At 32.9% G+C, this 15,332-nt stretch overlaps 1 pseudogene; it reads right to left on the bottom strand.

Annotated features, from left to right (window-relative positions):
* Nucleotides 1-1,003: 1,003 nt before the first annotated feature.
* LOC141511200 (small ribosomal subunit protein eS4-like) lies at nt 1,004-2,095 on the bottom strand (annotated as a pseudogene).
* Between the last annotated feature and the right edge of the window lie 13,237 nt (nt 2,096-15,332).

Raw genomic sequence — 15,332 nt, 5'->3', positions numbered from 1 at the left:
TCTTCATAACTAGGAGTTGTGATAAAGATCTTATTTCTAAAATATATAGAGAGCTGCATCAAATTTATAAGATGATAAATCATTCCTCAAAGGATAAATGGGCAAAGGATATGAATAGACAATTTTCAAAAGAAGAAATTAAACTATAAATAATCACATGAAAAAAATGCTCCAAATCAGTTTTGATTAGAGAAATGCAAATTAAAACAATTGTGAGATATCACCTCACACCTAACAGATTGGCTAAGATGAGAAAAAGGGAAAATGATCAATATTGGAGAGGTTGAAGGAGGATTGGGACATTAATGTATTGCTGATGGAGTTGTGAACTGCTCCAACCATTCTGGAGAGCAATAGGAATTATGCCCAAAGAGTAATAAAAATATTCATTCCCTTTGTCCCAGTAATTCCAATTCTAGGTCTATATCCAGAATAAATCATTAAAAAATGGGAAAGGAAGGTCCCACATGTTCCTAAATATTCATAGTAGCTCTTTTTGTAGTGGCAACAAATTGGAAATTGAGAGGATGCCCATTAACTGGGGAACTGCTAAACAAGTCATGGTACATGAATACTATGGAATACTGTTGTTCTATAAGAAACCACAAATGGATGAACTCTAGAGAAGCATGGAAGGAATTACAGGATCTGATGCTGAGTGAAGGGAGGAAACCAAGAAAACAATGTTCACATTAACAGTAACATTAAGAGATGTTCAACCCTGATGGATACAACTACTATCAGCAGTTCAGAAAGTTAGGATAATGCTATTAAACCAGTTATGGACAATGCTAAACCCATGTAGAGGACTAAAAACAAAACAAAACACCCTTCAGAATCTGATGAACACTACATTCCCTTTTTTTAATGTATCTCTCATGTATTTCTTTCCCTTAATCCTAATTCTTTTTTTTCTTTAAGTTTTATTAATATCTTTTGTTTTAACATCAGACATTTTGCAATATTCCTCTCCCCATCCTCCAATCACAGTGAGACTTCCCATGTAACAAGTTAAGCAAAACCAATAGAGGTACATCTTCCACCCCATTTTATGCAACAGTCATACACAAAGTACTCTAATTCAAGGAAAGAAGAGAAAAGCATTATGGCTTGTTCAATATTGCTTTATAAAAATGAGCTGTTTAAGATTCTTATTTTTTTGGTGTAATTTGTGTATTTGTAGGATAATCATTTTAAAAACTGAATTTAAAATCTTAATTTGACTGAAAACCTACAAATTCTCTCATGATTTGCAATCATTTAGCCACTGCTCTGCTTAGCTGCCAATCTCTTATCTCTCTCCTCAGCAATTGTAAGACAGATAGATACCTTTTCCTCTAGGAAGAGAGATCCAAGGCTTATTACCTTTGCCAAAAACAAAAATGTTTGAAAACCTAGTGGCAAAACTATTGCCATTGGCATCTTTTACATGAACAACATCAAAATAGCCAGGATGTTTCTCCCTATTTGTAATCACACCAATTCGACCCAAGTTGGCTCCACCGTTCACCATACATAGGTTTCCAGTATCAAACTTAATGAAATCAGTGATTTTGCCAGCTTCTAAATCAATCTGAACTGTATCATTCACTTTGATGAGGGGATCTGGATAACAGATAGTACGGGCATCATGGGCCACCAGATGGGGACTACCCTTTGTACCCACAAAGATTTTTCTCACTTTGCATAACTTATATTTAGCCTCCTCAGCTGTGATACGATGAACAGCAAAGCGTCCCTTTGTGTCATATACCAAACGGAAATGTTTCCCTGTCTTCTCAATGCTAATGACATCCATAAAACCAGCAGGATATGTGATATCAGTGCGGACCTTGCCATCAATCTTGATGAATCGCTGCATGCATATCTTCTTTACTTCAGGAAGATGATGAGGGGGAGACATTTTCTCAGCTTGTGGGGACCTGTAGATGGTCTTGGAGCAAATACTCTTGTTAACTTATCCAGCATCCAGTGCTTTGGAGCTGCTACACGTTTCACATGTTTCTTGGGACCACGAGCCATGGCCACACTAAATCTGGGATAAAGCAGGAAGTTTACTCGACTGCAGGTAGGGTCGGGGACTACTTAATGGCTGTGTTTGGCCACATTACTTTAACCCTCTGGGCCTAGGTGCCTTCTCCAGAAGCACGACGGGCCGGTCCCAGGGCTGCGTGGCAAGAGGAACCCTAATTCTTTATATCAAAAATAAGTAATCTATAAACACATGTAATACAAATGTGTATGTATAATATTACTGACCGTTTGCTGCTGAGGACAAGGGGTGGAAAGGGACGGTGGAAGCAAATTTTGTAACAAAAATAAACATATGCATATGGATGAATGCTGAAAAACTTTCATAAAATGTATTTTGAAAAATAAAATATCAGTAAAAAAGTATGAACAGCCTTGAAAAATTAAAAAAAAGTAGAAAGTACCCAGAAGAATGGGCTAAATAGTATCAAAAGCCACAAAGGTCAAGGAGGATGAGAAATGAGAGAAAGTATGGCAATTAATAATTCTTTAGGCTCTTTGGAGAGAGTAATTTCAATTGAATGAAGAGGTTAGAAATCAAACTGGAGAGATTTAGAGCAGAGTGAGAAGAGAGGACATGGGGTCATTCAATGAGGGGGGCACCCAGGTGATACAGTTGATAGAGCACAGGGCCTGGAGAGTCAAAAACTCATCTTCTTATTATGAATTGAGTTTCAAACACCACCTCTGGGACCTGGGCAAGTCACTTAATCCTCTTTGCCTCAGTTTCCTCACCTATAAAATGAGTTGGAGAAGGAAGTGGCAAACCACTCCCATATCTTTGTCAAGGAAAACACCAATGGAAGTTACAAAGAGTCACTGAATTACATGACTAAAAATGAATGAACAACAAAAATATAGATTGCATTTTTAAGGAGTTTTGTTGAGAAGAATTAGCAAGAAATGGAACATGCAGATTTAATCTACAAAGAAGACTGAATAAATTTTGGTGAAATTAGGATATCCTCAAGCCAAGATGGTACATAGGAATATACAGGAAATAATCCTGCCTACAGAAAATGGGAAACCTGATCTAGCAAATGAATAAGCATTTGGTATCTTTGGCAATGATAAGGAGAGGGGGTGCTGCTCTCTTTTGCTTTCCATCCAGTCTTCCTATACTGATGGAGAGTTTTCCTGAGTTCTAAGCAACATGGTACTAAGAGAAAGATAAGATGGTTTAAAGAATTCTTTTTTGATATACTACATACATTTTAAAAATCTACTTCCTTTGCTTTCCTTAAATACTTTCCTAATTTAATATTGCTTGTTTTTTTTCTTTTTATTTCCTCTAACTTAACATTCTTATATTAAGCATCTACTATATTTCAGCCACTGTGATAGGTACTGGAAACAGAAAAACAAAAATGAAACTACCTGTGCCTTTATAGAGTTTTCATTCTACTGAAATAAAACAATATGAAAATCTACTTCAAACAAATTCACAGGCGGTGTATATTTAATGTTCATTTATATGTAGACAAAGGATAAAGATATTAAATTTCTTAGGTTAACTCTCTGATTGGTCCCTAAGGAACTCTCCTGGACCTTCCTCTTCCTCTTTTTTCCCACATTCTTCATTATCTCTCCTAGTGATCTCATCTACACTCATAAACTCAGTTATTATCCTCATGCAGATGATTTCCCTGTATTTAGCCTTTTCCTCTTTCTTGAACTTCTGTCCCACTATTGGACTTAAAAGTCTGACAGATAGCTCAAATTCAATATATACAAATCAGAACCCAATATCTTCCTGCTACCCCTACTTCAAACATACTCCTCATCCAAACTTTGCTATCATTTCAAGGATACCACCATTTCCCCAGTGCCCCCAAGTTAGTATCATCCTTCCATTCTTACCCTCACTCATTCCATAGATTCAGACAGTTGCCAGATCCTGTCATTTCTGCCTTCACTTGCACCTCATTTAACTCTGTGATCCCTTCAAGCTCCATATCTCTAATTCTAAAATGAGAAGATTATGAGAAGAGCTATACAAATATTATCTGACTTTATCGTCTAAATCCTGGGAGAAATCTCCCAGGGTTAGTGCAGTATATTGGTTTGTCCAGGGTCACAGAATTGATACTTGTCTGAGATCTTACTGATGTCATGTGCAGGGCTCTATCTATAGTATTACCTTGCTTATGAACCTTTTTTTTTAAATTAATGAATCTTTGAAAATCAGATTAATGAATCTTTGTGTATTAGTGATTTGTTCTAATACATGGTATTACTAGGCTAATAACAATGGTAATTTAGAACTTAATTTAGTCATTTAATGTGTGTTGTTTGGATGTATTACAGCAGAGCAAGAACAAAGGACTGGCACAGTAAACAGTAGCTAAGTTTCAAGAAAGTGGAACTACAAGAAAATATTAAAAATTACTTTTTAAAAATAGACAAGTATTTTTTTAATGGCAAAAAATTGCTCTTCATGACACGTAATTTATTCTTTGGTATATCAAGATATGTCAGGGAAAATGAAAACCCTCTAGTGGGTAGTCTAATTTTTTTCCAGGTGCATACCAATGAAATAAACAAGATTTATTGAGATATCTCTTGTTATAAACATAAAGATACAAATAAATTAAAGCAAAAACTTCCATAGATTGTACTTTGCAGTTAAGTAGTACTATCAAACTCAAATAGAAAGGAGTTCATCTATATGGCAGACCGACTTAGAAATCTCATGTTAACATTATCTATATCATATTGTGCTGATTTTGTTAAATTTTTCACAATTATATCTAATCTTGTTCCGGAAACATTGTGGAGTACTGCAGACCGCATTACACCAGGTATTTGATAACTCTGGAGTAAAGTATAGTGACAGAAGACCTTGTGCTTTACTCTAATTAAAGGAGCAAGGTCTTTATTATTTTATTTGTATGTTAGACTATTACTTTTTCTTGCTATCTCTAAACAATGACCAGCAGTGAATGTTAAATAATTAGGAAACTAAGTCCCATTCTAAATTTATGCTTGACTTAGTGGCACTAATTATTCACTAAGAGTGACTAGTAGTCATCCAGAGGTAGAAATAGGTTCAAATACTTGCTATTCACTATCAAATATGGAATATCATCTCTGACAATAGATTTTAATGGGAGTTGAGTGGAAGGTGCTAAATCAAGTTACACTGAGTTCTTGATAAATTGTTGATTTCCAAATTGTTTATAAAATAGGTCAAGAGAGAGGAAATGTTGATCTTTTTTTTAAACTTCATATAACTAATTTGCTATGTTTAAAATAATATCAAAGTGACTCCTCAAATATGAATGAAAAATGATGTTCGAAAAGACATTTAGAAGTCTTGGAATCACTGTTATAATGGTTAACTACTGATGCAAAATTTTTTTCTACATAAACCGCAATCTATTTTTGATAAAAATTTTAAATGCCAATTTTTGAAATTTTATTTACAACACAAACTGTCCTTATATTAAAACAAACAAATAAAACTTCCTTTAATTGAAAATACTGACTAAACCAACAACTTGTAAGTTTGTTGTTGCTGTTATTCAGTCATTTTTCTATAGCTTCTGACTTTTTGTAACATTGTTTTGGATTTTCTTGGCAAAGATACTGGAGTGGTTTGCCATTTCCTTCTCTAGCTCATTTTATAGATGGGGAAACTGAGGATTAAGTGACTTGCTCAGTCACACAGCTAGTAAATGTCTAAAACTGGATTTGAATTCAGATTTTCCTAACTCTATACCTGATGCTCTATCTTTAGGCACCATCTAGCTGCCAGTCAGTTTCAAGTTCAAAATTCAAAAATCATATCAATTTCTAATATTTCATCTTGGACAAAACATTATTAATTGAGTTAAGTCTTTTCTAGTGGAATAACCTGGTACTGAGTTGAATTCAGATGCTGAATTGTTAGTAACTAGGCCAAAGAATTTTATTTTAAAAAGAAATTAAATTTTATCTTTTTCAATTAATAAACATTTATATTCTCTCCTCTGTACCACTGCATCCCACTTTTCTTTTTTTAAATTTTTTTGTAAAGCAAGCGGGATTAAGTGGCTTGCCCGAGGTCACACAGCTAGGTAATTATTAAGTGTCTGAGACCGGATTTGAACCCAGGTACTCCTGACTCCAAGGCTGGGGCTCTATCCACTGTACCACCTAGCCGCCCCATTGCATCCTACTTCTTAACTCAACCTCTGTTGGAAAAAAACCAAAAACCCCAAACACTTTTATCAGTTGTGTATAGTCTTAAAACTCAGTTTCAAAATATTTGTTTTGTTTTGCATGGTCAAAACATTACTTCTCTGACAGGAAATGGATAGAATTTTTATCATTTTCTTCTGAAATCATTTTTAGTCATTTTGTTTATCAAAATTCTTAAACTTTTCAAAGCTGTTTATTTTAATAATTTGCTATAATATAAATTCTCTTGACTGGTTCTGATGACTTCCCTTTTGATCAGTTCATACAAGTCTGTAGATTTCAACTCTTTAGTTGCATCTTATTATATAATAGTTTTTCTTCACATTCATTACTGTTTAAGGGTTATTCATTTATCATAAAATATGCCAATAGATGACAGTCATCATTTGCTAGGACTGAATGGCATAACTGAATCTTAGTTTAGTCTGTTAGGGAAAAAAAGAAATATTAAATCCTTTAATTGAATGGGGAAAATTGTTTATCCATGCATGGGATAAGCATTTTAATTCTTTTGGATATCAGTTGTGTGGGGCACATATAGAGAACACCATATTGTTGATGATGAAATTTAATTATTAGATAATCAAGGAATAATGGCGATTTCCAAATATGTTTTGAATGCTTTTCTTTTTTGTGCAAAAGCTTAATCTGGTTTAATGATAATAGCTGACATTAACACAGTGCCTTGGAGTTTGATATATGATCTGATACATGATGCAACCTGAATCTCACAATAACCATGGGAAATGAACCTGTTATTATTTCCATCTTATAGATAAGGAAAATGGTGATTAAAAGATTAAATTTTTTAAAAAGGTTCAGGAGTTGAAATTGGTTTTTCCTATTTTCAGATCAAATACATGGCCTTTCTTCCTTAATATAGGAGCTTCCACAATAAAATTGAAGCTCTGAATATTACAATAATTCTTAATGTTATAAAGCAATTTGGTAACCATTCAACAATATTAAAATTAAAAATCAATATAAAAATATTAAAAAAGAAATTTCCAAAAAAGAAACAGTCTCACAAGTTAAATGATTTCTTCAGGAAAAAAAACTTTTTCTTTTTAACGACATTTAATTTAATAAATTAAAAAAAATAACATCAAAAGTTGAGATGAAATAATTTTGAAAATTAAAAAACAAAATGTTCTACATTGTTAGACTACTGTATCCCAATATTGACTCTCCAGGAGAGATGAATAAAACAGCTAGCCATGGAAACAAAGTAATAGTAGCTTAGGGCAAATGGAGTTTTGTCTTATTTGGGGGTGGGAGATGGGTAGGAGTACTCTTTCGTATTTGTATTAATTACATTGCTTGGGGAATATAACACAACCAACCTGAGGCTACCAAATCAGTATACAGTCTCACATCTCATTTCCTAGGGATATTTCTTTCCCAGTCCCCATAGAGATTGTTTCATTCCCTGAGAGATGGGCTGCATCTTATTATGGTGCAACTAGATTAGTGATAGTAATATTTTCTATTCTGTTTACACTGCTGATCCTACCCTTCCAACTCCCACTCCAAAAACAGTGAAGCATTAATTACTGCTCTGTGTATTAATGATGCTGATACAAAATTTTCCATAAAATACATTTTATATAATTTATTCATGCTAATGAAAATATTTATAGTAAAAGTGAAGTACATTCTTCATGATTTTATCAGTAGATATTATTTATGTTAAATGCAATTGACCAAAGTCCTGGCAATGCAACAAGCATAACAGAAGAATACAATGGACTACAAGCAATGATTCGTTAGAAAAATAAATTAGCCAGATATGTACCATGTGCAACACACCATTTTAAACTAGACTGTATAAAATGCATCTTCTTTGAATAATGTGTCATGCATTTTTCAGAATAGCACAAAGATTTGTCATTTAAAAAAATTCCACCAGCTGCTTTGAAATGTTAATTGAACACATTATAGACATCTCTTAAAGGGCATTCAGAAATGATCTGGTCTTCCCAGGTTTCTTTGAAGCTCGTGATGAAGCTTACTACCCACCCTCCTGATGTAGCAGTGATGGACTTAAGATTCAGAATAAGACACATATTTTTGGACATAGTCAATGTGGGAATTTGTTTTGATTGTATTTTTTTGTTGCTAGGGTCTTGCTTTACCTTTTTGTTCTTTTGAGGTGAAGGAAGGATATAGATAAAGAAAATAAATATATGTTCCTTGAAAAATATAATTAAAAACAATGCTCCATACAATATGTTAAATAATATGTTTGTTACCATGTGTTAATAATGATGATAGCTAACAAGATTTGTAAAGTTTGATTTATTACCCATATACCCTTCACTGTTATAATTAACAACTGAGATTATAAGCGTAGTTTTTGAACCTCTTCCTTTTTCTATTTCCTCCTGAATGCCCTCCTGGGCACTTCCTTTACTATGGTCCCATTTTGTGTCATACCATTTGTCTTTGAGAGTATTCTGTTTTTACATTTATTGATGTTTTTCTGGAATTTTTTCATATTTGTTCAAATTTAATTCTAAAGGTCATTTGATTTGATTACTCATTTATAAGTCAAACACATTAACACATAAGATGATTGATACTTTGCACTAATCTTTAAAGGTAATGTTGTTCATCCACACAAGAGATATAGAATTAGGTCTATGGAGGTAGGAAAAAGAAGTATGACTGCTTGGAAATTTTCTTTCTTTCCTTTTTTTTTTTTTGCCTGTTTCCTGTTCAGTATGGCCTCATTTTTAAACAACTATTCAGAATTATCATAAACTGAGAATGCTATTTTGTTTGAGTCTGATTACTAAAAACTCATGCGAGAATCAAATATCTGTGGTTTAGGGATTATTAGTTATTTAGAATTTAAGCATTTCTCTGCTTATTTTCTAGAACACAGAATTATGATCTATTCACTTAGGTTTCTTTTCTTTTCAGAAGTCAAATAAGAACCTAAATTGAGGTTGATAAAAGACCACATACCAACAATAAAACCAGGGAGTGCTTGTGAATCTGTAGGTAAAATATTGCAATAATTTTTGGAATATTTAGTTTATTCTACTGATAATATATTTTTTGCTCTGGACCTATAATTTCACTGATAGAAGGAAATTTTACAATGGAGATCTACAAAGATTATGCAATGTGGGTGAGTATATAGGAGGCATAGGATTATAGAATCAATCAGGATTATAGAATCAATATGTATTTGCAATGGGGCTTGAATAGAGATCTTGCTTATTCTATCTCTATATTTACTTGCTACTAAATACTTTAATCAGATCAGAAATACAGAATGTATCAGATTTGTAGCTAAAGAAAAAGAGAGCATTAATAGCATTTTAGAAATGTATGATGGATTGCTATTTTTTTCTACAGTGTTTCTACAATGGGTTTTGATTCTAGAAGCTTAAAATGGGGGGGATAGTTTTTCTCATGCTTAAAAAAGCAGGATTATGTATGTGTTCTGCAGAATTGAGCTCTAGAATGGTTATTAGCATGCAATGTAGAGTTATTTTTCCACTTTGCTATGAATGCAACAGACCAGAGTAGCAGTACATTTGCTTGATTTCTTGCCCAGGATATCTGATCAAGTTTTCAGACTCTGTGATTAAAGAATGATTTTTTGCCTGGAATTGAATATACCAATAGCAGTTATAATAAGAAGCTTGAATCAAACCAGCAGCTTGACCCACTGGTCCTGTTTAGCTACCCATACATAGAAATAGGAGTTTCTTAATTATGAATTTAAAATAGGAAATTTTAAGTTAGAAAATAGGGAGATGTGCAAAAGGAGGTGTGCTCAGTGAAAAAAATGTCCTGTGTTTACTTTTTGCAGATTTCCATATGTAGCACAGACAAAGAATTGCCTAGAATTTATTTTTTTACATAGTCTTTGTTCTTCTGAAAATTATAATTTACCAGAGGGAAGAGGAGTTTATATAAACCAAATATTCCCATTAAATAAAAGTGAAAGAACCATATTAGTATACAGATTGTAAGCTGAACATAGGCCAATATTTGCTAGAAGGGAATTATTTGCTAAATTTGTTAAGGAAAGTAATTATACTTCTCCTGTAATTTCTAATGATATTATTCTTGTTTAAATTGGGCTCCTGAGTTAGTAAGTATCACTACTATTGGGAAGAAATTTTAATTTCTCAATTTTTTTTAATTGTATGCCCATCCATTTATTAAGTAAACTCTATTTTCTGTCGGTCACTTTGGTACTCAATATATTTCAGTTTTTCAATTAAGATAGCAAAAAAGATTATTCTTCATAATATAACTAAAATAGTATATTCTGTAATGAGTTTATTGGTATATTTTTCCTCTTTATATTGCTCAATTTTTGTATCAGTTAAAATAATTAGTTGAACACTTTTTTTTTGCAAGTTGGTGGGGTAGGGTGACTTGCACAGGGTTGTAGGACTGGGTGATTGTTGGGTGTATAAGGTCAGATTTGGGCTTGGCTGCCCTACAACAGTTTTGAGGAGGGACAAAGTAAAAGGAGAGAGTGCATAGAATTAATGGGAGTGGGGAGGAATAGATGGAGGGAAATACATTTAGCAACAGCAACTGTGGGAAAAAATATTGAAGCAACTTCTCTGATGTACTTATGATAAAGAATGTGATCTATCCACAAGACAGAGCTGATGGTATCTGAACACAGACTGAAGTACATTTGTCTTCTTCCCTCACTTTATTTTTTGTGAGGTTTTTCTATCTTTATGGGAGGAGGAAGATTATGTTTTCTTTTAAAATACTTTTAGCAATGTATAAACAAACAAATAGATAAATAAATGAATAAATAAATGAAATAATTAGTTGAGAAAATACTAAAAAAAATTTGTTTCATGATATCATCTGAAATCAGTGAATAAATTATTATTTTAGATTTTATCTGCCCTAGAAGTCATTTAGTCCAACTTCTCTTTTTATGAAAGAAGAAACAGAACAAGGGAGGATAAATGACTTGTCTGTTATGATGGAGTTACTAGTATCTGAAGTACTATGTGAGTCCCAATTTGAACCTAGGACATTCTAAATTCAAATTTAGTGTTCTACTTTTTGTTGTAAGCTAAGAGTTGAGATGAGGTGACAAAGGGTGAAGAAGTGAAGAAAATAGATTTAGAGTTGGATTAGACCTCAAAAGGCATCTAGTCCAACTAACTTCATTTTGTAGATATGGAAACTGCGACCAAGTGAAGTTAAGTGACTTGCCCAAATTCATACAGGTGCTGTTACAGTTAGGAGATTTACTTAAGATATTACTAAATATTGTTCACTAGTCTCTGTTGCAAGACATATAATGAATCATCCAAATGCAATTCTGCTATTTAAAATTTTAGCATAGACTTTGACATCTTCCCTTTTTCATAAATCATTCTGGCATAAACACATTTTAAGAACCCAGTCCCCCCCCCCGCCAAATGTCTTTTCTAAATACTTTCTCTTTAAGATCGCTTTCCTTCTTCGGAAAAATACCTTTTTTATTATAAATGTAGAACTTATATCAGATTGCTTTCTGTCAGAAGGAAGGGGAGGGGAAAGGAGGGAGGGAGAAAAATGTAAAGTCCAAAATCTTGCAAAAAATGATTGCTAAAAACTACCTTTGTTGGAAAAACAAATAAAATATTTAAAAAGTAGCTACCTTAAAATTACGATGTAATTGGACAGTTTGGTGGCTCAGTGGGTAGAACCAGTCCTGGAATCAGGAGGACCTGAGTTCAAACTTGGACTCAGATACTTAATTACCCAGCTGTGTGACATTGGGCAAGTCACTTAACCCCATTGCCTTGCAAAAACAACCAAAAAAAAAAATTAAGGCCTAATTAAGCACAATTCCTTTTTTCCAAGATTGGACAGGTGAAGGATATGGGAATTACCTGCATACATTTCATTGAGATAAAATAGAGTTATACATGAAATATTCCACACTATTATTTCCTTACTTTTGGAAAAAAGTCAAGGAGATTCATTTGTTCTTCCTTATCTAGGGCAAAGTTTGGTCATTAGAATCAGAGATTGTTGTACTATTTCCTTGCAATGAATGTTGTCATATTCATTGTGTGTGTTGTTTTCTGGTCAGTAATACCTCAGTACTCATAAGTCCATTACTGCTCATATTTTGTCAAGAAAAAAAGTGTTTCAACACTCTGTGTTTGCTTGAGACTCATCTCAGTTGCTAGAACTTGTGTGAGTCACACTGCCAAATGCTTCATTACTTGTCACTTGCTTACTGCTTGGAGCATGTCCCTCTCTGATGATGAAATAGAAGTTAACCATTGGTCTCATGGTAACTCCCAAGTAGTGCCAAATGCCAGGCTAAGCCTATTTACTCATTTGTGCCTTGATTGATTCAGAATAAATGTAAATAGCAATTGTTGCTGTTTTGGTTAGAAACTCTGAGGGCCTTCTCCAAATTGATTTTGTTTGATTATGAAAAAAGAGGCTATTTTTTATTTCATTTCTTTTTTACGTACCTTAATTTACTATCTTAATCACCTTAAGAAGTCCTGAGGGTCTTACTCTGGTTATTCTTGACCTATTTGCCTCATCTTTCTCTCTAACTTAACCTTAATCACTGAATGGGTTTTGCCTCAGTCAAACTGTGATATGGGAATGACCAAGATCTTTCAGTTCATGCAGGGTCATTTCCAGTCATCCTGATCCATTATGTGACTATAGGAACAAGGAGGCTCTGGAGGGGAAAGTAAGGTCAATGAGTTTGCATGGTAACCCCCCTCCCCCCACTTAAATCCAGTTCTCTTGCATGTTGTGTTATCATCTCCCTGATCACTTAGTCCTTTCTTGAAAGTGAATGACAAGAAACAATCCATTATGCCAGGAACTGATCTCAGTACTGATAAAGTGAAGTTAATTTATTTTATTTTATGTAATTAGCTGCTTTTTTGTCCATGCATATTTAGTTTTAAAGTTCTTTATTACAAAACAATCTCATCAAATATTAGCTCATAAAATAAGAAAGCTCTGGGGAAATTTCATGAATTATTTTTAACTACATTATTTCTTATGGAAAAAAAAATCATTCCCTATTTGTTGGTTAATCACTCTTTTTAGAGTTCCAGGAAAAAATTAACAATGAGTTCTCTATCTGCTTGCTTATTCTGCTTCAGTTCATAAAAGTCTTGCCATGTTTCTCTGATTCTTTATGTTCTTCATTTCTTGCTGAAAAAATATTTCATTACATTCTTTTTTTTTGTAATTTGTTTAGTCACTTTGTATTTTTGAAAGACATCTTTCTTTTTCTTTTTTTCTCTTAGATTTTTGTTATTAATATATCGAGATGCTATGGATTAATTGGATTCATCCAAATAAAATGGATTATTTTATATCATAATGAGGTTGTTATTTCAATTAATTTATTTTCTGATTACTTGTAGTTTTTTAAAGTAAAACATGTCATTATACAAGGATACTTTTGGGCCCTCTTTGCTGTTATTCCTTTAGTTTACTACCATTACTTTTATTTTAAAATTTTATTTTCTTTCTTGTATTACAGATAAAGTAGTTTACAACATTTATCCATTTGCAAGTTTATGAATTCCAAAATTTTACTCTCTTACTTTTCCTCCCTCCTCCCTATGGTAGAAATCAATCTAGTAAAGTTTGTACATGTACAATTATATTTTACATATTTCCATTTTACCCACATTCTGAAAGAGGAATTTGGACTAAGGGGGAAAATACATGAGGAAAAAAAGAAAAAGCATAAAAGAAACTTTAAAAAAGTGAACATAGTGTGCTTAACTCTCCATGATCTACCCAAATTGATTGGGAAAGCTTTTTCTGTTTTTCATTTTAAAATAACGCTAGAGAATATTACCACAAGATCATCACCCAGAACAGTGATTTAACAAGACACAAATGGTACAATATTCTCCCCTACTTTCTTCCTCAGGAGCAGCCTTGTTTTACAATTCAATAGATATTTATTAAGTGCATGCTATGTGTAAAGCACCATGCTAAACTCTGAAGGAGATGTGACAACAAATAAGACATCTTCCTTGATCTCATGTAGATTATAGTCTCTATTTGTCTTCTCCAAAACACCAACATTATCTTGTGTGTATCTAGAGATATGAAGTAAAAATAGGAAGAAACTAGTAGTATTGACTATAATTTTGTTAACTATAACACTAGTAGTGTTGACTATAATTTTCAGTCAGATGCTTATAGCTGCATCACCTGTTTGATATCTTTATGATTATTTTGGTAAAATCGTACTCCAAACCAGGTATAACACCATCAATTTTCTAAAGCCTATTTCTAGAGCATAGATCTTTCATTTGGCAAGGTGGTATTGATGGAAGGCTTCAGTTGTCTCTAAAACTATGAGGCTTATACAAAGCTTCCAAATTCTTCTTCTTCTTCCTTTTTTTTAGATGTATAACATTTTCCAGCATAACATTATTGTGGGAAACTTGTTACTCCTCTTAGAATAACTAGTTTCACTAAAAGATAAATTAATGCACTGTATTCTCTGTAAAGCCCTTATTCTCCCAGTTGCTAATGTTCTCCCTCCCCTAAATTATCTTATTTTGCTTATATTTTATTTATAATTTATATGTATATGTTATATCTCCTGCCAGAATTTAAGCTCCTTGAAGAAAGGGACTATTTTTGTCTTTGTATTTTTGGCTCCTAACACAATACTTAGGACTCGCTAGAACTAAATTCTCAGTATAGGTAGATATGTTGAATTCTTTCTCTGTGTCTGTATGTCTATCTGTCTCTTTCTCTCTCTCTCTATCCCTCCCTCTCTGTCTTTGTCTCTTTCTTCCTCCCCCCATGTGCATACACATTCACATACATAGCTTTGTACAAATCATTGATAAATATTTAAAGTAGGGCAAAAAATGATTATTCTATGAGAGATCTTTAGTTTTTTCATTAATTTAAAGTAATTCAATTACTTTAATTGAGTCTAGTCATGCAATCAAATTTGAATCCATCTAGCTATCATATAATGTAGAAAATATCTCTTTACTTTATGCACAGTGATATTGTGAATCACTGGAATATGATTTTTTAAAATACAAATACATTATATCTGTTATTTTCCCTTATATAAATATAGTTGTCACCAAAAGAAATTTTCCTATTTC

Source organism: Macrotis lagotis, chromosome 2 (assembly GCF_037893015.1).
Source record: "Macrotis lagotis isolate mMagLag1 chromosome 2, bilby.v1.9.chrom.fasta, whole genome shotgun sequence".
Taxonomy (NCBI): domain Eukaryota; kingdom Metazoa; phylum Chordata; class Mammalia; order Peramelemorphia; family Peramelidae; genus Macrotis; species Macrotis lagotis.
Note: the sequence above shows the minus strand (reverse complement) of the source record. Positions and strands in the feature narration are given on the sequence as shown.